This window comes from Triticum urartu, chromosome 3A (assembly GCF_056163025.1).
Source record: "Triticum urartu cultivar PI428250 chromosome 3A, HENAU_Tu73, whole genome shotgun sequence".
Classification (NCBI taxonomy): Eukaryota; Viridiplantae; Streptophyta; class Magnoliopsida; order Poales; family Poaceae; genus Triticum; species Triticum urartu.
Window position 1 is genome coordinate 171,225,840 of NC_141875.1, and position 23,244 is coordinate 171,249,083.

Sequence of the window (23,244 nt, forward strand, 5' to 3'; positions counted from 1 at the left end):
CTGAAATTACTTGAACCTTTCAATAATTCAGACTCGTGATTCATCAAGTAAATATACTCAACATCTACTCAAATCATCTGTGAAGTAAGAACATAACGATATCCACTACATGCCTCAGCACTCATTGGACTACACACATCAAAATGTATTACTTCCAACAAGTTGCTTTCTAGTTCCATTTTACTGAAAACGAGGCTTTCAATCATCTTGCCCATGTGGTATGATTTGCATGTCTCAAGTGATTCAAAATAAAGTGAGTCCAAACGCTCCATTTGCATGGAGTTTCTTCATGCATATACACCAATAGACATGGTTCGCATGCCTCAAACTTTTCAAAAACGAGTGAGCCCAAAGATCCATCAACATGGAGCTTCTTCATGCGTTTTATACCGATATGACTTACGTGGCAGTGCCACAAGTAGGTGGTACTATCATTACTATCCTATATCTTTTGGCATGAACATGTGTATCACTACGATCGAGATTCAATAAACCATTCATTTTAGGTGTAAGACCATTGAAGGTATTATTCAAATAAACAGAGTAACTATTATTCTCTTTAAATGAATAACCGTATTGCGATAGACATAATCCAAACATGTCTATGCTCAATGCAAACACCAATCTCGATGGTAGAGGGAGCGTGCGATGCTTGATCATATCAACATTGGAAACACTTCCAACACATATCGTCAGCTCACCTTTAGCTAGTCTCGTTTATTCCGTAGCTTTTATTTCGAGTTACTAACACTTAGCAACCGAACCGGTATCTAATACCCTGGTGGTACTAGGAGTACTAGTAAAGTACACATCAACACAATGTATATCCAATATACTTCTATCAACCTTGCCAGCCTTCTCATCTACCAAGTATCTAGGGTAATTCTGCTCCAGTGGCTGTTCCCCTTATTACAGAAGCACTCAGTCTCGGGTTTGGGTTCAACCTTGGGTTTCTTCACTAGAGCAGCAGCTCAATTGCCGTTTCATGAAGTATCCCTTTGTTCCCTTGCCCTTCTTGAAACTAGTGGTTTCACCAACCATCAACAATTGATGCTCCTTCTTGATTTCTACTTTCGCGGTGTCAAACATCGTGAATATCTCAAGGATTATCATATATGTCCCTGATATATCATAGTTCATCACGAAGTTCTAGCAGCTTGGTGGTAATGACTTCGGAGAACCATCACTATTTCATCTGGAAGATCAACTCCCACTCGATTCAAGCGATTGTCGTACTCAGACAATCTGAGCACAAGCACAACAATTGAGCTTTTCTCCTTAGTTTGCAGGCTAAGAAAATCGTCGGAGGTCTTATACCTCTTGACGTGGGCACGAGCCTGAAATCCCAATTTCAGTCCTTGGAACATCTCATATGTTCTGCGATGTTTCAGAAACTTCTTTGGTGCCTCAATTCTAAACCATTTAGCATTACGCACTGAACTATCATGTAGTCATCAAAACGTGTATGTCAGATGTTCGCAACATCCACAGACAACGTTGGAGGTTCAGCACACTGAGCGGTGCATTAAGGACATAAGCCTTCTATGAAGCAATGAGGACAATCCTCAGTTTACGGACCTAGTCCGCATAATTGCTACTATCAACTTTCAACTAAATTTTCTCTAGGAACATATCTAAACAGTAGAACTAAAGCGCGAGCTACGACATAATTTGCGAAGACCTTTTGACTATGTTCAGGATAATTAAGTTCATCTTATGAACTCCCACTCAGATAGACATCCCTCTAGTCATCTAAGTGATTACATGATCCGAGTCAACTAGGCCGTGTCCGATCATCACGTGAGACGGACTAGTCATCATCGGTGAACATCTTCATGTTGATCGTATCTTCTATACGACTCATGCTCGACCTTTTGGTCTTCTGTGTTCCGAGGCCATGTCTATGCACATGCTAGGCTCGTCAAGTTAACCCTAAGTGTTTTTCATGTGTAAAACTGTCTTACACCCGTTGTATGTGAACGTAAGGATCTATCACACCCGATCATCACGTGGTTCTTCGAAACGACGAACTTTAGCAACGGTGCACAGTTAGGGAGGAACACTTCTTGAAATTGTTGTAAGGGATCATCTTATTTACTACCGTCGTTCTAAGTAAACAAGATGTATAAACATGATAAACATCACACGCAACCAAATAATAGTGACATGATATGGCCAATATCATATAGCTCCTTTGATCTCCATCTTGGGGCTCCATGATCATCTTGTCACCGGCATGACACCATGATCTCCATCATCATGATCTCTATCATCGTGTCTTCATGAAGTTGTCTTGTCAACTATTACTTCTACTACTATAGCTAACGGTTAGCAATAAAGTAAAGTAATTACATGACGTTTATGTTGACACGCAGGTCATAAATAAATTAAGACAACTCCTATGGCTCCTGCCGGTTGTCATACTCATCGACATGCAAGTCGTGATTCCTATTACAAGAACATGATCAATCTCATACATCACATATATCATTCATCACATCCTTTTGGCCATATCACATCACATAGCATACCCTGCAAAAACAAGTTAGACATCCTCTAATTGTTGTTTGCATGTTTTACGTGGCTGCTATGGGTTTCTAGCAAGAACGTTTCTTACCTACGCAAAAACCACAACGTGATATGCCAACTGCTATTTACCCTTCATAAGGACCCTTTTCATCGAATCTGATCCGACTAAAGTGGGAGAGACTAGCACCCGCTAGCCACCTCATGCAAATAGTGCATGTCAGTCGGTGGAACCTGTCTCACGTAAGAGTACGTGTAAGGTCGGTCCGGGCCGCTTCATCCCACGATGCCGCCGAATCAAGATAAGACTAGTAACGGCAAGCATATTGAACAAAATCAACGCCCACAACTACTTTGTGTTCTACTCATGCATAGAAACTACGCATAGACCTAGCTCTGATACCACTGTTGGGGAACGTAGCAGAAATTCAAAAATTTTCCTACGTGTCACCAAGATCAATCTATGAAGTCATCTAGCAACGAGGGATGAGTGGATCTACATACCCTTGTAGATCGCGCGCGGAAGCGTTCAAGAGAACGGGGTTGATGGAGTCGTACTCGTCGTGATCCAAATCACCGATGATCCTAGCGCCGAACGGACGGCACCTCCGCGTTCAACACACGTACGGAGCAGCGACGTCTCCTCCTTCTTGATCCAGCAAGGGGGAAGGAGAGGTTGATGGAGATCCAACAACACGACGGCGTGGTGGTGGAAGTAGCGGGATTCCAACAGGGCTTCGCTAAGCGCTGCGGGAGGAGGGAGATGTGTCACGGGAGGGAGAGGGAGGCGCCAGGCCTTAGATATGGTTGCTCCTCCTTTTCCCCACTATATATAGGGCCAAGGGAGAGGGGGGAGGCGCAGCCCTTGCCCCTTCCTCCATGGAAGGGTGCGGCCAAGGGGGGGAGGAGTCCATCCTCCCCAAGGCACCTCGGAGGTGCCTTCCCCCTTTAGGACTCTCCCCTTTTTCTCTTCTCTTAGCGCATGGGCCTCTTGGGGCTGGTGCCCTTGGCCCATGTAGGCCAAGGCGCACCCCCTACAGCCCATGTGGCCCCCCGGGGCAGGTGGCCCCACCCGGTGGACCCCCGGGACCCTTTCGGTGGTCCCGGTACAATACCGATGACCCCGAAACTTGTCCCGATGGCCGAAATAGCACTTCCTATATATAATTCTTTACCTCCGGACCATTCTGGAACTCCTCGTGACGTCCGGGATCTCATCCGGGACTCCGAACAACTTTCGGGTTACCGCATACTAATATCTCTATAACCCTAGCGTAACCGAACCTTAAGTGTGTAGACCCTACGGGTTCGGGAGACATGCAGACATGACCGAGACGTTCTCCGGTCAATAACCAACAGCAGGATCTGGATACCCATGTTGGCTCCCACATGTTCCACGATGATCTCATCGGATGAACCACGATGTCAAGGACTTAATCAATCCCGTATACAATTCCCTTTGTCTATCGGTACGACACTTGCCCGAGATTCGATCGTCGGTATCCCGATACCTTGTTCAATCTCGTTACCGGCAAGTCTCTTTACTCGTTCCATAACACATCATCCCGTGATCAACTCCTTGATCACATTGTGAACATTATGATGATGTCCTACCGAGTGGGCCCAGAGATACCTCTCCGCTTACACGGAGTGACAAATCCCAGTCTCGATTCGTGCCAACCCAACAGACACTTTCGGAGATACCTGTAGTGTACCTTTATAGCCACCCAGTTACGTTGTGACGTTTGGCACACCCAAAGCACTCCTACGGTATCCGGGAGTTGCACAATCTCATGGTCTAAGGAAATGATACTTGACATTAGAAAAGCTTTAGCATACGAACTACATGATCTTGTGCTATGCTTAGGATTGGGTCTTGTCCATCACATCATTCTCCTAATGATGTGATCCCGTTATCAACGACATCCAATGTCCATGGTCAGGAAACCGTAACCATCTATTGATCAACGAGCTAGTCAACTAGAGGCTTACTAGGGACATGGTGTTGTCTATGTATCCACACATGTATCTGAGTTTCCTATCAATACAATTATAGCATGGATAATAAACGATTATCATGAACAAGGAAATATAATAATAACTAATTTATTATTGCCTCTAGGGCATATTTCCAACAAATAGCACCCAGGAAATTTGAAGGGTAGGTATGAAACTGCACATGTACTGCTAAGTGATTCAATACACACATTACCAATCAAGGAGGAGAACGATGGTCATGGCGGCCTCTGTGAGTCATGGTCGGCAATGGGAGTCAGTTTATTATCCACGGCGGTGGTACTTCTGCGCTTGGCGTCGGCTTCCGGGAAGCAGATCCGAGACCGTGGAAGACGATGCCGGGGAAGAGGCTCCGTGTACGACGACAACGGTGGACCAGCTCCAGTGCGGCGTACGAGGTCGTCGATGAGGCAGATGCACTGCGGTGGACGAGTCGCCGATGTAAAGGGGAGGAGCACGAAGGCTGCGGTGCCGTGGAGAAGTCTATTTTGCAGTGGGGATAGAAAATGGGGAGTATTCAGGTGTACTACTCTGGGTGCCGGGTGGGGTTGGCTGGGTAGGGTGAACCTGAAGTTACGAAAATAGCCCCCTACCAAGAGTCATCTGTAGGCCTGTTCCGAAGGCTATGATGGTAATTCCCACTGCTTGAATCAGGGTCGCGGGAGATTTTCCCGCCGACCTCAAAATTTTGTGACACTGGACTCCCCGTGTGGCGTGTTGAGTGATTCGGCTAAGCATCTAGCGAGTAGTAGTAGTAAACTCTGCATATTAGGTTTGACCGAAGTCAAACTTCCTAAAGTTTGACCAAGTTTATAGAAAAATATAAACATTTACCATAACAAATATGTATGATGTGAAAGTACATTCAATAATGAATCTAATGGTATTTATTTGTTATTGTATATGTTAATATTTTTTGTTATAAGCTTTCTGAGAGTTTACAAAACTTGACTTTGACCAAAGCTAATACGCGGACTTAAATAAAAACGGAGGGAGTACACATTTGTTTTCTCAGTTTGTAGTGAACTAATCATTTTTTGAAATTGTGAAATAAATATATTAGGCTATTGACTTCGAATGTAATGGTCTATACAATTCAATAGTTACAATCATTGTCGAATCCCAAGATGTATACAAGGTCTATAGTACTTCACAACATGCTCAAACTCACATAATCCCAGTCAAATGAGAATCTAAATGCATTTCATAGTTATTACTTTGTAGAATGCAACAAGAACAACCATAACTCTACATCAGCCATTATAGAAGCAACATTTTGACATATCCCAATGTGTGAATGAAACGTGCAGAGAGAGCTTTTGAAGATGGAGCAGATAGGGCGAGAAAGATTGTATGTATGTGGACGAGAGAGTAGGAATTAAACCTAACGAGACAGACAGAGAGAGAGGGGGGGAGAGAGAGATAGAGATAGAGATAAAGAGAGAGAGAGAGGAAGAAGTTAGGTCTGTGAGAAAGATGCATACATGTAATATACATGAGATGCGTGTGCATATGGATTCTGTATACATGGAAGGAGAAGAGACAACATGTTTGATGAGAGAGCAGGAAAAACATGGACGAGAGGGGAAGGATCTCGTGGGTTGAGGGATTGACAATTTTGTGCGGGAGAGAGAGGGATTGGTAATTTTGTGCAAGAGAGAGAGAGGGCGGGGAGAGGAGTCAGTCAGCCGTCGTCACATCACCCTGCTTCCAAATGACCCCACATTCTCTAGCGCGGTGTGGTCGCCTTCTTCGATCTTCTCGTTGCCCTCTTTGAAGATTGAGGTGTTGTGCATGTTGGGGTGCAAAGAAGCACAAGCGAGAGTGGTCGCCGTATAACCTTGGATAGGGATGAATTGTGTGCTCGGGGGAGTGTGTGTGTGTGTGTGTTGTGCAGCGTGTCTCATGTATACCGTTCTCTCATGTATACACAACGTATCGGCATCTGTCTATGTCTCACTCATGCATGATCATTTGCACATTCACACCTCTCTATGTCTGTATCACACGCACACCGTCTCCACATTGCCCTTCCACCACAACACACATATGGACACATACACACGTTCTCTCTCAGTCACACACACAAAATCAGTATTAAAAAAAACTAGGGCGCACCTAAAACGTCCAAATCCAAATAAACACGAACTACAGCTAAATTCAAATATATGGAAATATTGCAGCGTCAAGAACTTTCATAGGAAAAAAAAGTTGAGCAATACTCGAGGATTGTTTTCACACACACAAAAAGGTTTGGTGGATGTCCTTCGAGCGCGACACGGTGACGCACCGTTCGATCGACCACGCGGCCCCGGTTCACGTGCTTGCACAGGATTCCGTATCGTGGCTGTGGTACTAACAAATAAAAGCACTGCCTGAGTCTAATGTTTACGTGTACTAGTATGGTTTTCTTTTAAGTTTGACCAACCTTATATTTAAAACTAAAGTAAGCTCCCACACGCGCACTCATCAATATGCCGCCGCCGTTGCGCATGCCGGCACCCGCCAGCTCCGGCCAACAATTTCTCGCCCATCACCGCCGTGTCGCCGACATCCCTGTGCCATGAAGTCGAAGGCTCGCCCGCTCGCGTCGTCTGCAGTCCCTCCTCGTGATGCTGCCGCGCTGCCAAGCACGCGAGCAGCTGGTGGAGCCGCATCTATGCACGCAGCGTACGAAGAGGAGGACGAGCGCGTGCTCCAGCACGCCAGCGAGGAGGAACTAGCATGTCATTGTCGTCTCCGCCCGCGCGGAGGAGGCGCGCATGGTGGCTGTCGTGGCGGAAGCCGGTCGCGCGCGCGTCGAGCCTGCGAACCGGGTGCGGACACGGAATCTACCTTTGAGACCTTGAATGCGGGGAACGTAGCAGAAATTCAAAATTTTCTACGCATCACCAAGATCAATCTATGGAGTAATCTAGAAACGAGGGGAAGGAGAGTGCATCTACATACCCTTGTAGATCGCTAAGGGGAAGCGTTCAAGTGAACGGGGTTGATGGAGTCATACTCGTCGTGATCCAAATCACCGATGATCCTAGTGCCGAACGGACGGCACCTCCGTGTTCAACACACGTACAACCCGGTGACGTCTCCTACGCCTTGATCCAGCAAGGGGAGAAGGGGAGGTTGGGGAAGACTCCATCCAGCAGTAGCACGACGGCGTGGTGGTGGTGGAGGAGCGTGGTAGTCCAGCAGGGCTTCGCCAAGCATCGCAAGAGACGAGGAGGGAGAGGGGTAGGGCTGCGCCAACAGGGAGAGCAAATCACATGTGTTGGGCAGCCCCAAACCTCAAGTATATATAGGGGGAGGGGAGGGGCTGTGCCCCCACCTAGGGTTCCCTCCCTAGGGCTGGCGGCAGCCCCCAGATCCCATCTGGGAGGCGGCCAAGGGGGAGAGAGAGGGAGGCGCACCTAGGGTGGGCCTTAGGGCCCATTTGCGCCTAGGGTTTGCCCCCTCTCCTCTTGAGGACGCCTTGGGCCTTGGTGGGAGGCGCCCCAGCCCACCTAGGGGCTGGTCCCTTCCCACTATTGGCCCATGTAAGCCTCCGGGGCTGGTGGTCCCACCTGGTGGACCCCCGAACCCCTCCGGTGGTCCCGGTACACTACCGGTGATGCCCGAAACACTTTCGATGGCCAAAACCATACTTCCTATATATTAATCTTTACCTCCGGACCATTCCGGAACTCCTCGTGACGTCCGGGATCTCATCCGGGACTCCGAACAACATTCGGTAACCGCATACATACTTTCCCTATAACCCTAGCGTCATCGAACCTTAAGTGTGTAGACCCTACGGGTTCGGGAGTCATGCAGACATGGCCGAGACAACTCTCCGGTCAATAACCAACAGCGGGATCTGGATACCCATGTTGGCTCCCACATGTTCCACGATGATCTCATCGGATGAACCACGATGTCAAGGACTTAATCAATCCCGTATACAATTCCCTTTGTCTAGTGGTACGATACTTGCCCGAGATTCAATCATCGGTATCCCGATACCTTGTTCAATCTCATTACCGGCAAGTCTATTTACTCGTTCCGAAACACATAATCCCGTGATCAACTCCTTGGTCACATTGTGCACATTATGATGATGTCCTACCGAGTGGGCCCAGAGATACCTCTCCGTTACACGGAGTGACAAATCCAGTCTCGATTCGTGCCAACCCAACAGACACTTTCGGAGATACCTGTAGTGTACCTTTATAGCCACCCAGTTACATTGTGACGTTTGGCACACCCAAAGCACTCCTACGGTATCCGGGAGTTGCACAATCTCATGGTCTAAGGAAATGATACTTGACATTAGAAAAGCTTTAGCATATGAACTACACAATCTTTATGCTAGGCTTAGGATTGGGTCTTGTCCATCACATCATTCTCCTAATGATGTGATCCCGTTATCAACGACATCCAATGTCCATGGTCAGGAAACCATAACCATCTATTGATCAACGAGCTAGTCAACTAGAGGCTTACTAGGGACATGGTGTTGTCTATGTATCCACACAGGTATCTGAGTTTCCTATCAATACAATTCTAGCATGGATAATAAACGATTATCATGAACAATGAAATATATAATAATAACTAATTTATTATTGCCTCTAGGGCATATTTCCAACAGTCTCCCACTTGCACTAGAGTCAATAATCTAGTTCACATCGCCATGTGATTAACACTCACAGGTCACATCGCCATGTAACCAACATCCAAAGAGTTTACTAGAGTCACTAATCTAGTTCACATCACTATGTGATTAATACTCAATGAGTTCTGGGTTTGATCATGTTATGCTTGTGAGAGAGGTTGTAGTCAACGGGTCTTGCCATATTCAGATCCCTATGTACTTCGCAAAACTTTATGTCATATCGTAGATGCTGCTACCACGTTCCACTTGGAGCTATTCCAAATTGTTGCTCCATTATACGTATCCGGTATCTCTACTCAGAGCTATCCGGATAGGTGTTAAGCTTGCATCGACGTAACTCTTTACGTCGAACTCTTTATCACCTCCATAACCGAGAAACATTTCCTTATTCCTCTAAGGATAATTTTGACCGCTATCTGGTGATCTACTCCTAGATCACCTTTGTACCCTCTTGCCAGACATGTGGCAAGGCACACATCAGGTGCGGTACTCAGCATGGCATACCGTATAGAGCCTATGACAAGAGCATAGGGGACGACCTTTGTCCTTCCTCTTTCTTCTGTCGTGGTCAATCTTTGAGTCTTACTCGACTTCACACCTTACAACTCAGGTAAGAACCCCTTCCTTGACTGATCTATTTTGAACTCCTTCAAAAACATGTCAAGGTGTGCGTTCTTTGAAAGTATCATCAGGCGTCTTGATCTATCTCTATAGATCTTGATGCCCAATATGTAAGCATCTTTATCCAGGTCTTCCTTTGAAAATCACTCTTCAAACAAACCGTTTATGCTTTCCAGAAATTCTACATTATTTCGGATCAACAATATGTCATCCACATATACTTATCAGAAATGTTGTAGTGCTCCCACTCAATTTCTTGTAAATAAAAGTTTCTAACAAACATTGTATAAACCTAAAAGCTTTGATCACTCCATCAAAACATATATTCCGATTCTGAGATGCTTGCTCTAGTCCATAGAAGGATTGCTGGAGCCAGCATACCTTTTAGCATCCTTAGGATCGACAAAACCTTTTATTGTATCACATACAACTTTTCTTACGAAAACTAGTAAGAAAACTTGTTTTGACATCCATCTGTAAGATTTCATAATCGAAAAATACAGCTAATGCTATCATGATTCCGACGGACTTAAGCATCGCTACGGGTGAGAAATTCTCATCGTAGTCAACTCCTTGAACTTGTGAAAAAAACTCTTTGCCACAAGTCGAGCTTCATAGACGGTAACATTACCGTCCACGTCCGTCTTATTCTTAAAGATCCATTTATCTCAATGGCTTGCCGATCATCGGGCAAGTCCACCAAAGTCCATACTTTGTTCTGATGCATGGATCCTATCTCAGATTTCATGGCTTCTAACCATTTGTCGGAACACGGACCCACCATTGCTTCTCCATAGTTCGTAGGTTCATTGTTGTCCAACAACATGATATTTAAGACAGGATTACCGTACCACTCAGGAGTAGTACATATCCTTGTCAACCTACGAGGTTTGATAGCAACTTGATCCGAAGCTTCATGATCACTATCATTAACTTCCTCTTCAACAGACGTAGGCGCCATAGAAAACATCTTTCTGTGTTGCATCACTCTCTGGTTGAAACAAAGGTTCGACAACCTCATCAAGTTCTATATTCCTCCCACTCAATTCTTCCGAGAGAAACTCCTTCTCGAGAAAGGACCCGTTCTTAGTGACAAACAATTTGCCCTCGGATCTGAGATAGAAGGTATACCCAACTGTCACCTTTGGGTATCCTATGAAGATGTGTTTTTCCGCTTTTGGGTTCGAGCTTCTCCTGCTAAAGCATTAAGCATCGTAGCCCCAAACATTAAGAAACAACAACTTTGGTTTCTTCCCAAACCAATGCTCATACGACATCGTCTCAACGGACTTAGATGGTGCCCTGTCTAAAGTGAATGCAGCTGTCTCTAACGCATAACCTCAAAATGAAAACAGTAGATTGATAAGAGACATCATAGATCGCACCATATCTCATAGGGTTCGATTATGATGTCCGGACACACCATTACCTTGTGGTGTTCCAGGTGGCTTCAACTGTGAAACAATTCCACAATGTCTTAAGTGATTGCCAAACTCATAACTCAGAAATTCTCATCGATCAGATCTAGGAACATGATCTTATTGTTGTGATGATTCTTAACTTCACTCTGAAATCGCTTGAACTTTTCAAACGTTTCAGACTTGTGCTTCATTAAGTAGATATACCTATATCTACCCAAATCGTCAGTGAAGATGAGAAAATAGCGATATCCAATGCACGCTTCAATTCTCATTGGATCACACGCATCAGCATGCATGATCTTCAACAAGTCATTTGCCCGTTTCATTGTACCTGAAAACGGGGTTTTAGTCATCCTGCCCATGAGGCATGGCTCGCATGTGTCAAGCGATTCAAAATCAAGTGACTCCAATCATCCATCGAAATGGAGTTTCTTCATGCATCTTACGCCAATATGACCTAAGCGGCAGTGCCACAAGAAAGTGGTACTACCATTATTAACTCTACATCTTTTGGCGTGAACATGTGTATTACCACGACCGAGATTCAATGAACCATTCACATAGGGTGCATGACCATGAAAGGTATCATTCATGTAAACAGAATAACCATTATTCTCTAACTTAAATGAATGACCTATTGCAATGAACATGATCTAATCATATTCATGCTCAACGTAGACACCTAATAACATTTATCTAGGTTCAATACTAATCCCGAAGGCAGATGGAGCGTGCGATGGTGATCTCATCAACTTTGGAAACACTTCCAACACACATCGTCACCTCGGCCTTAGCCAGTCTCCGTTTAGTCCGTAGCTTTTGCTTCAAGTCACCAATAATAGTAACTGAACCGGTATCCAATACCCAGGTGCTACCAGGAGTACTAGCGAGGTACACATTAATAACACATATATACTTTGTTGAAGTTGCCAGCCTTCTTATCTACCATGCATTTGGGGTAATTCCGCTACCAGTGACCGTTCCCCTTACAATAGAAGCACTTAGTCTCGGGTTTGGGTTCAACCTTGGGTTCCTTCACTGGAGCGGCAACTGGTTTACCATCCATGAAGTTTCCCTTCTAGCCCTTGCCCTTCTTGAAACCAATGGTCTTGTTAAACCATCAACACTTGATGCTCCTTCTTGATTTCTACCCTTTACGTTCTTAAGCACCGCGAACAGCTCCGGGATCAACTCCATCCCTTGCATGTCATAGTTCATCACAAAGATCTAGTAGCTTAGTGATAGTGGCTAGAGAACTCTATCAATCACTATCTTATCTGGAAGTTTTAACTCCCACTTGATTTAAGTGATTGTAGTACCCAGACATTCTGAGCACATGCTCACTAGCTGAGCTATTCTCCTCCATCTTGTTGGCAAAAGAACTTGTCAGAGGTCTCACACCTCTCAACACGGGCATGAGCCTGAAATCCCAATTTCTGCTCTTGGAACATCTCATATGTTCTATGGCGTTCAAAACATCATTGGAATCCCGATTCTAAGCCGTAAAGTATGGTGCACTAAACTATCAAGTAGTCATCAGGATGTGTCTGTCAGGTGCTCACAACATCCACAGACGACGTTGTAGGGGTTTGCACATCGAGCGGTGCATCAAAGACGTAAGCCTTCTGTGTAGCAGTGAGGACACTCCTCGGACTACGGACCTAGTCCGCATCAGTGCTTACAATATCTTTCAACTTGGTCTTTCTCTAGGAACATATTGAAACAGGGAGCTACAACGTGAGCTATTTATCTACAACATATTTGCAAAGAAAATTTAGACTATGTTCATGATAATTGAGTTCATTTAATGAACTCCCACTCAGATAGACATCCCTCTAGTCATCTAAGTGAAACATGATCCGAGTCAACTAGGCCGTGTCCGATCATCACGTGAGACGGACTAGTCAACATCGGTGAACATCTTCATGTTGATCGTATCTTCTATACGACTCATGCTCGACCTTTCGGTCTTCCGTGTTCCGAGGCCATGTCTGTACATGCTAGGCTCGTCAAGTCAACCTAAGTGGTTTTGTTGTGTAAATCTGGCTTACACCCGTTGTATTCGAACGTTAGAATCTATCACAGCCGATCATCACGTGGTGCTTCGAAACAACGAACCTTCGCAACGGTGCACAGTTAGGGGGAACACCTTTCTTGAAATTTTAGTGAGGGATCATCTTATTTAAGCTACCGCCGTTCTAAGCAAATAAGATGTAAAACATGATAAACATCACATGCAATCAAATAGTGACATGATATGGCCAATATCATTTTGCTCCTTTTGATCTCCATCTTCAGGGCTCCATGATCATCGTTGTCACCGGCATGACACCATGATCTCCATCATCATGATCTCCATCATCGTGTCTTCTTGAAGTTGTCTCGTCATCTATAACTTCTACTACTATGGCTAAGGCTTTAGCAATAAAGTAAAGTAATTACATGACGTTTATGTTGACACGCAGGTCATAAATAAATTAAGACAACTCCTATGGCACCTGCCGGTTGTCATACTCATCGACATGCAAGTCGTGATTCCTATTACAAGAACATGATCAATCTCATACATCACATATATCATTCATCACATCCTTTTGGCCATATCACATCACAAGCCATATGCTGCAAAAACAAGTTAGACATCCTCTAATTGTTGTTGCAAGTTTTTACGTGGCTGCTATAGGTTTCTAGCAAGAACGTTTCTTACCTATGCCAAAACCACAACGTGATATGCCAATTTCTATTTACCCTTCATAAGGACCCTTTTCATCGAATCCGATCCGACTAAAGTGGGAGAGACAGACACCCGCTAGCCACCTTATGCAACTAGTGCATGTCAGTCGGTGGAACTAGTCTCACGTAAGAGTACGTTTAAGGTCGGTCTGGGCCGCTTCATCCCACGATGCCGCCGAATCAAGATAAGACTAGTAACGGCAAGTAAATTGGCAAAATCGACGCCCACAACTGCTTTGTGTTCTACTCGTGCATAGAAACTACGCATAGACCTAGCTCATGATGCCACTGTTGGGGAACATAGCAGAAATTCAAAATTTTCTATGCATCACCAAGATCAATCTATGGAGTAATCTAGCAACGAGGGGAAGGAGAGTGCATCTACATACCCTTCTAGATCGCTAAGCAAAAGCGTTCAAGTGAACGGGGTTGATGGAGTCGTACTCGTCGCGATCCAAATCACCGATGATCCTAGTGCCGAACGGACGGCACCTCCGTGTTCAACACACGTACAGCCCGGTGACGTCTCCTACGCCTTGATCCAGCAAGGGGAGAAGGAGAGGTTGGGGAAGACTCCATCTAGCAGCAGCACGACGGCGTGGTGGTGGTGGAGGAGCGTGGTACTCCAGCAGGGCTTCGCCAAGCATCGCAAGAGACGAGGAGGGAGAGGGGTAGGGCTGCGCCAACAAGGAGAGCAAATCACATGTGTTGGGCAGCCCCAAACCTCAAGTATATATAGGGGGAGGGGAGGGGCTGCTCCCCCACCTAGGTTTCCCTCCCTAGGGCTGGCGGCAGCCCCCAGATCCCATCTGGGAGGCGGCCAAGGGGGAGAAAGAGGGGGGCGCACCTAGGGTGGGCCTTAGGGCCCATCTGCGCCAAGGGTTTGCCCCCTCTCCACTTGAGGACGCCTTGGGCCTTGGTGGGAGGCGCCCCAGCCCACCTAGGGGCTGGTCCCTTCCCACTATTGGCCCATGTAAGCCTCCGGGGCTGGTGGCCCCACCTGGTGGACCCCCGGACCCCTCCGGTGGTCCCGGTACACTACCGGTGATGCCCGGAACACTTCCGGTGGCCAAAACCATACTTCCTATATATTAATTTTTACCTCCGGACCATTCCGGAACTCCTCGTGACGTCTGGGATCTCATCCGGGACTCCGAACAACATTCGGTAACCGCATACATACTTTCCCTATAACCCTAGCGTCATCGAACCTTAAGTGTGTAGACCCTACGGGTTCGGGAATCATGCAGACATGGCCGAGACAACTCTCCGGTCAATAACCAACAGCGGGATCTGGATACCCATGTTGGCTCCCGCATGTTCCATGATGATCTCATCGGATGAACCACGATGTCAAGGACTTAATCAATCCCGTATAGAATTCCCTTTGTCTAGCGGTACGATACTTGCCCGAGATTTGGTCGTCGGTATCCCGATACCTTGTTCAATCTCGTTACCGGCAAGTCTCTTTACTCGTTCCGTAACACATCATCCCGTGATCAACTCCTTGGTCACATTGTGCACATTATGATGATGTCCTACCGAGTGGGCCCAGAGATACCTCTCCGTTACACGGAGTGACAAATCCCAGTATCGATTCGTGCCAACCCAATAGACACTTTCGGAGATACCTGTAGTTTACCTTTATAGCCACCTAGTTACGTTGTGACGTTTGGCACACCCAAAGCACTCCTACGGTATCCGGGAGTTGCACAATCTCATGGTCTAAGGAAATGATACTTGACATTAGAAAAGCTTTAGCATACGAACTACACGATCTTTGTGCTAGGCTTAGGATTGGGTCTTGTCCATCACATCATTCTCCTAATGATGTGATCCCGTTATCAACGACATCCAATGTCCATGGTCAGGAAACTGTAACCATCTATTGATCAACGAGCTAGTCAACTAGAGGCTTACTAGGGACATGGTGTTGTCTATGTATCCACACAGGTATCTGAGTTTCCTATCAATACAATTCTAGCATGGATAATAAACGATTATCATGAACAATGAAATATATAATAATAACTAATTTATTATTGCCTCTAGGGCATATTTCCAACAGAATGCCACGTGGATCCTGCAATCTGAAGGAGCAATTTGGGTCAGTCGAGTCATGTGAGCCGTTTGATTCAACATGGATGGCTAGAAGGGCTTCTTCCACCTCTTCTGCCGTCTTCTTCCTTCGCTCCGTCGAACTTCTTTCACAAATCGACTGACCCATATTATACTACTAGTACGAACATATTAAGTACAGTAGGAACACGGAGATACGAGCAGTAGTACCAACTTCAAGAAGAATAGTAGTAAGACATAGTACTAGTACTACTGTACGTACTAAAGAGTTCAAATAACGAGAAAGAACATAAACATAGTTCTGCTGGGGCCTCAGCACAACACACCCTTGAAAATAAACTAATAAGCAACTAGTCCGCTTGACACTGGAGTAGAACCAGCATGAGCGACGGCACTGCCACCTATTTGGAGTCCGAGTCCACGTCCTCGACTTTGTCCTCGTCCCTCTTCCTCTTCCTCTTTGCCAATGCTTCTTTTCTTGAACCGGACACTGAGCTCTGCTTCTTCATCCAACCCTTGTAGATATTTAAACAAAGGTAGGCATCCATTGTTGCGTACAGGATGTGATCTTCATCTAATGTCTTCGACTCCCATGCATGATGAAACTCGTGATGAGGTTTCTTCAGTTTAGCGTACGAAGGATCAATCATGGCTGCTGCCAGGGTCAGCATTGAAGGTTGAGAGGAGGACACCAGGCTTGCCTTCTGGAGATCGAAGGGCTGGCCTACAACGAGACCTATCCGACGCAGGACGTCACTGTCGTTCTTAATGCCTACAGTAACGAATTTCACTCTTTTGTCCTTGAGGAAGTTCTTAAAATCCTGGCACTCAACGTCGGCATGGCATATGTGGTAGACCAAGCAAACGTTATGTACGCAAACCTGGATCACGGCGGGCTTCTTCCTCTCTTCGTCCTGTAGATCCTTCTCTCGTCCCAGGACTGTGGTGTACTCAACATCTAGCACAGCGACCCACTCATTTGTTGAACTGTTGAACATGCGTAGGAAGCGAGCAAGCCATGCTTTCACCGTCTCGGATCCACGTGTGTAGATGACGATGAACTGATCGCCGGTGATGGCTCTAACCTGGTACTCAGCGGCGACCATGGAGATTTGGGAGGCCATGGATTTTGGAGCAGGGTTAGGAGAAGTTGAACTGTTGTACCCCGCAAAAAAAACTAGGAGCGAACTGTTGTAAGGTAGAAGACGGGGATGAGTAGGGCGTGCGAACGGCGTGGGGTTGCTGGCTTGCCCGGTGGATAAATGGCTGCAAGCCCCCAAAGAGTTCTCGAGAACTATGCGGGGCCCACTAGATGTCATGTCTACTAGACCCATATCGTAGGCCTGACGGTATAGCTTCTGCCTGTTCACACGCCATGCCGGCGCGTGGATGTAACTTCACTTAATTCCATCAAATGTCGCTCCTCCCACGACCTTCGCCTCCCTCGCGCGGTCGCGCCCTTGGAGACTTCGACCGGCTATAAATGAGCAATTTTTTTGCCTTTTTTTAGACAAGCAATTTTTTTTGCCTACTCCGCATGCATGATACTCCCTCTCGTCCTTTTTACTCTCGTCAACCATTTGCAAAGTGTTTGACCAAATTTATACTTTTTTTGAACACCACCTTATATTAATTAACCAGCCACACCAGTACATTCATTTCATACAATATTCCCAAAACACTTAGGTGCGGTGCATTAACTTCTACCTCGTTTCTTGTTTCTTGACAACCAATAGGAGATGTGGGTGTGCATGCTTTTAATGACTTGAGACTACCAAACACGACATGCAGTGGTTAGTTCATTGCATGCAATGCTATTAATTAGCAAATAAACATTAAGATCTCTTGTTTTCCCCTCCTCCTTGGTCATAGTGCACAATCTAAGATGACTTGCTCACCTAGACGGAGGGAGTACTGATTATAATGTGTATAAGAACTACGTTTTATAATGAGTGTAAAAATATTGATTTGGCATTGTGAATGTTGACACATTGTGGAATAGTTTTTGAAGTCTGCAAAAGTACTCAACTAGTGCTGTCGTTCTCCACAAAAAAATGTGTTTACCAATGCATGCATGAAAACTAGTTACTCTAACCCCCCTCTCTTCTTTAATTCTTTGCCACATCAGCATGTTTGCTATTCCCGTGTGCTAAGATACCACCATTATGGCCAGCCTTAATCATCGCATGCAATAATTTAGTGCACCTTGAAATATGAACATGTGTGGGGCGTGTTTGTTTTTAATGACTTGAGACTATACCTAGCCCGACATGCAAGATGACTTATTATGCACCATTCCCCATACCTGCAGGAAGCCCATTTGTCTCCAAATCTTTTCCTCTTCATGTGTGAAAATAATATGTCTGCCAAACTCTCCTTCTCCCTCCGGCGGTCCCACCACTCCACCCCGTGTGAAAAAATCTGCATGCATGACTCTCCTCCCCCCACGCTCGTCCAATCCGTTGTGACCAGCAATATTTCCACCCCTTCGCTCCCCCGAAATTAACTCCAACAAATATGCCCACGTAGCTGTTACTTAACTACAGGTGCATTCGGTCACTGACATATGGTCCCAACATGGGTCTGGCCCACATGTCAGTGACGCAACTGGACCTGCAGTTAAGTCAGTGTAGCTCAGTCCATATCTTACGTAGGTGTGCCATTGCTCGCTATAAATATTGCGCCTCCCACGACATCGCTATCTCCTCCCCCTCACGTTCACGTTCATCGCTATCTCCTCCCCTCCCTCTCACGTCGACCACCATGGCATCGCCCCTCCCAAGCCCTAGGAGCCCCTCGCAGCACCGCGCGGACGGTCACACGTCGCCGTTCCGTTCCTCGCCGCCACTAGTCGAGGAGGACGCGTCGGTGTTCTGCTCCTCGCCGCTACGTGATGCGTCGCCATTCCATTCCTCGCCGCCACTAGTTGAGGAGGATGCGTCGGTGTTCCGCTCCTCGCCGCGACGGATCGAGGTGGACGCGTCGGTGTTCCCAATCTCGCCAGCACGCGCGCCGGAGGACGCGTCGGCTCCCCGCTACGAGGAGAATGCCGCGCCGCCCGCCGAGCCCCCCAGCCTTGAGGAGCTTTGGAAAGAAATGTATATCGCCTTGTGGGAGGCTTTGCCTCCAGCAGAGCGCGCCAAAATAGAGGCGGAGAAGAAGGACAAGGAAGAGAAGCACACCGCGGAACAAGCTTCCTGGGAGGCCTATGTCGCGTCCGAGAGAGTCAGGCAATTGGCTCTTTGGCAGAAGGCTCGTGCGAGGGCCGTGGGGGTGGTGGAGGACGCCCGTGCCGACGCCCTGAGTGCAGTCGGGCCCAAGCGCCTCATCTACGCTTGGCGATACGTGGACCGGGTACACGCTTCCAGCGAGGAGGAGTACCTGTTGGCGCCGGATCACCACACCGGTGAGATTGCGCTCGCCCGCCGGCAAGCCGCCAATTAGCACCACGCGAGTTGCGAGGCTGAGGAAGAGGCGTTGTGTCGGCGCGCTGGGAAACGGTCGCGCACCAAGGCACTCGTGGCGCGCCGCAAGTGCTCCTACGAGCGTCGTGGCTTTTAGGAGGAGTATAATTTTTGTTTCGTAAGGCGATCATTAGTTTTGGGACGCAAATGATAAATCCTGAACGTTCAGGAATTTTTAGCGTCCTTAATTAAGTATGTAAAAGGGAAAGTTTGGAAACCTTGTGTATTCGTACGCATTTTGCAAGTACGTGCATATAGCACAAACTTTACTATATACTATCACATTACACGTCTCTCTCGATATATGCTTGTAGACTGTGCTACTCCCTCCGTCCAGGTCAATAAGTCATCTTCGGTTGTGCACCGTGACCAAGAAGGAGGGAAGACTTATACACCTAGACAGAGGGAGTAGTACTATTACTTATGTACATGCAAATGCACGTTTTAACATTACGATGCGGTTTTTGTAAAAGTGGAAAAACAACACTAGTCAAGCTTGTGAAATGATTCAATGCAAAACAAATGCAAAAATGCTCGTTTGATTGTTTACTTTTAGCTTCCTTCTCTGTGTTTATTTCTCTGTCGTACTTTGTACAGAGTATCTCACTGGTTGGAAAGGCATGCAAATTCCCAAACCGCTTCCTACACCCTGTATCGAATTTTTTGCCTAACAGGTTGTGCCGTGCAATTGGAATTCCAACTTGAGTACTACTACTAGTAGGAGTACCAGGGGCCAGTTCTTTTAGGCTTCTAGATTAGTAACCCCATAACTACTACCTCCGTCCTGGTTTATTGGTCCCCATTGTAATCTGTGTCAAATTTTTGGTCAAAATTTAGCACAAATTACAATGCTGAGGAAAAACCAGTTAAATCTTTGGTCAAAATTGAGCACAAATTACAATGGTGAGGAATAAACTAGGACGGAATAGTAGTTTAGAAGCCCAAATAAATGAGTGAGACGCCTTATTGTTACTCTCCACTGTGACTAGTCTTGTGGGAAAAGCTGGGGAAGCCGCCAAAAGAACTGGCCCTAGGAGTAGTAGCTAGGGATCGAGTGTGCGAGATGAACCGGAGAAAGTAAATGCAGAGAGATGAAATGCAAAAAAGACGGAGGGATGTGATGGTTGCTTGTCCGTTTATTTTACCAGGCCACTTATTACCGGGAGTGGTTGGGTTTTGTGATATGACGGCTTTACTGCCGCGCCACGAGCGGGGTAAGAGGTGAGACTCCCATGCAACGCCGCCCTCTACACGTACTACTACTCCCTCCATCCATTTTTACAGGGCCTAACTTGTCAATCTTTCGTGCCAAGGCTTGTCCGCAAAAAGAGGAACTAGTTTTGGGACTAGTATCTGGATCCTGTGTAATCTTGCATGCAGCCTCCTTTGAATGCCTAGCCGCTGGCATCCCTTCCTTTAATCCCTCACATGCAAATTACTCTCCTCCCTTTTCTACATGCATGCCCAACCATAATTCCTCAAATCATGCATGCCTTGGCTGAAATATAGAGCTCGCTCCTCCTTTGAAAATATGGTGGTGCTATCCATGCATGCAAATCAATGCGACGGCCAGAGCATTTTCATGATGAAGGGACCACGCACGACTTGCAAGAGAAAATTAAGATGGAGATGCATTGGTTAGTTCATTTGGATAGGTTTGTTCGGATATTATTTCATCTCTAGAGCTCACAAACATCCGGGTGAAATAGATAAAAAGTATCTTTTGCAAACAAAAGCATTCAACTGTTCAACCTACATCCAAAACTTGTGAAGAAATAACTCTTATTGTGCTTTGCAGGAAATGATCTTCAAAAATTAGTTTTTGAGTATCCATTGTTATACATGTTGGCTACAGATGACATGGCACTTTCTTGTAGCCAACAGTTGGCTATACTATTTAAGTATTAACCATGCCCTTATACACCTAGACGGAGGGATTAAATCAGGATGACTTGGGAGGGGCAGAGGATATGTAAGAAATGGTTCATCATAAGTCTTTCACCAGTACTGTAGTAAAAATTCATACATGGAAGATTCTAGACTAAACCATAAATGAATACACTTTTATTCATGCGCGATACTCCAATAGAGCAAGATCATGCATGGAAGTCTCCACATGCTTAGACAGGGATTACATTGAGCGAAGACTAATGATCAACATTTAACTTGAAAATGCAGATGTCCAGGTGAACCTCCTTGGAGTCCCCGTGCACATTGTTGGAGTCCAAATAACACCATGGGTTTTCCATGTCCACATCGGCGGGAAAGTCCCAACTCCGCAGAGTCCAGGTATGCTCGGCGTAGCCAGTGTCGCCGCCCACGCGTGTAGGTCTCCTCTTCTCATGCTCATACAAGTGGTAGAAGAGCTCACCTTATAAAGGCCTACTAGCAAAATTCCAACATCGACCAGGCCGTCCATGAAACGGGAGTGGCTGTAGGGGACGTTGCGCCAGTTGAATAAATGAGCAAGTTACTATGAGATTTAATCTGAATAAGCACAAAATAAATCATGACGGCTATAACAGAGATGAAACTAATAACATGGACTAGCATAGTAGTAGGATACAGAGTAGAAACATGAATTGTAGCACGATTTCGAACATGAAGGACAGAAACACATACGGTGCAACGGGAGCAGCACCGTTGGTGTTGAGGTTGTCGCACATGTCCAAACACCACGTAGACACGGTCTTTGAGCACGGTTCGTAGCCGTTCCAAGCTCGGGCATTGAAGTTTGTAACTATTTATATTAGAATATACTACTCCTCTGGTGCTAGTAGTAGAGCAGAGTCCTACTCTACTACTCTACTCAAGCAAGTTAGGGCATAGCACTGCAAGGAGTACTAGTACTGTGATCACTCAAGCAAGTTGTCTGGCATCGACATGACCCTACGCTGCCGGTATGTGTCTCGTAAGTCAAGCGGCGTGCTGTAGTCATCATCACCTGTCCACTTCCTGCAGCACATATTCGCTTCTCCATCTTTGTCCGCACATAATGTCGTCCAATTTTCCATCCCCGCTAAGGCGCCTCCCCCCCTCGTCCGAAACCCAAGCACTAACTATGGCAGAACCGAGCAGCATCCGCCGAAAGAGTGGCCGGAATTCGCTCCCCGCAGAGGTAATCAAGCTCATTGTTTCGCGTGTGGACAATCTCAGTACCATGCCGCTCGCCGCGTGCTCGTCGGGGCTGTACCGTTTACTCAAAGCCCTCAGGCCGGAGCTTTTTAAGCTAGCTCCTTGCTTGCTGATGCCGCCTGATCTTCAGAGATGGCATGTCACACAGCATAACGATCGTAGGGTGGCGAGCATCAACCCCCTTGACTGCAATCCGATCCCCGTCAGCCTCAACTACATTAACGGTATGTACTGGGTCGGCATAAACACGTCTTGGATGGTGCTCGTCGACGGTCGCGGCAGCTGGATGCTTGTGGAGGTCTACACTCAGCGATTGATCCCCCTTCCTTTGATTAACACTGCACTGCTTTGACACCGCGGCCCAGAATACTCAGAATCTTACAGTAGCCAACATGATACCAAGTTTGATTTGCTCAAGGTTGTAATCTGCCAAGTGCCCACAAGATCTGCGAATTATAAAGACTTCAGGCTAATTGCATTCTTCAACCGCGGTCTCGCCTATCTGATAGGTCACTGCGGTAAGTGGATAAATCTGCACGTCCATCGCAGGATCATACATCCTCCATGGTTCTTTGATGCAATTGAACACAAGGGCTTC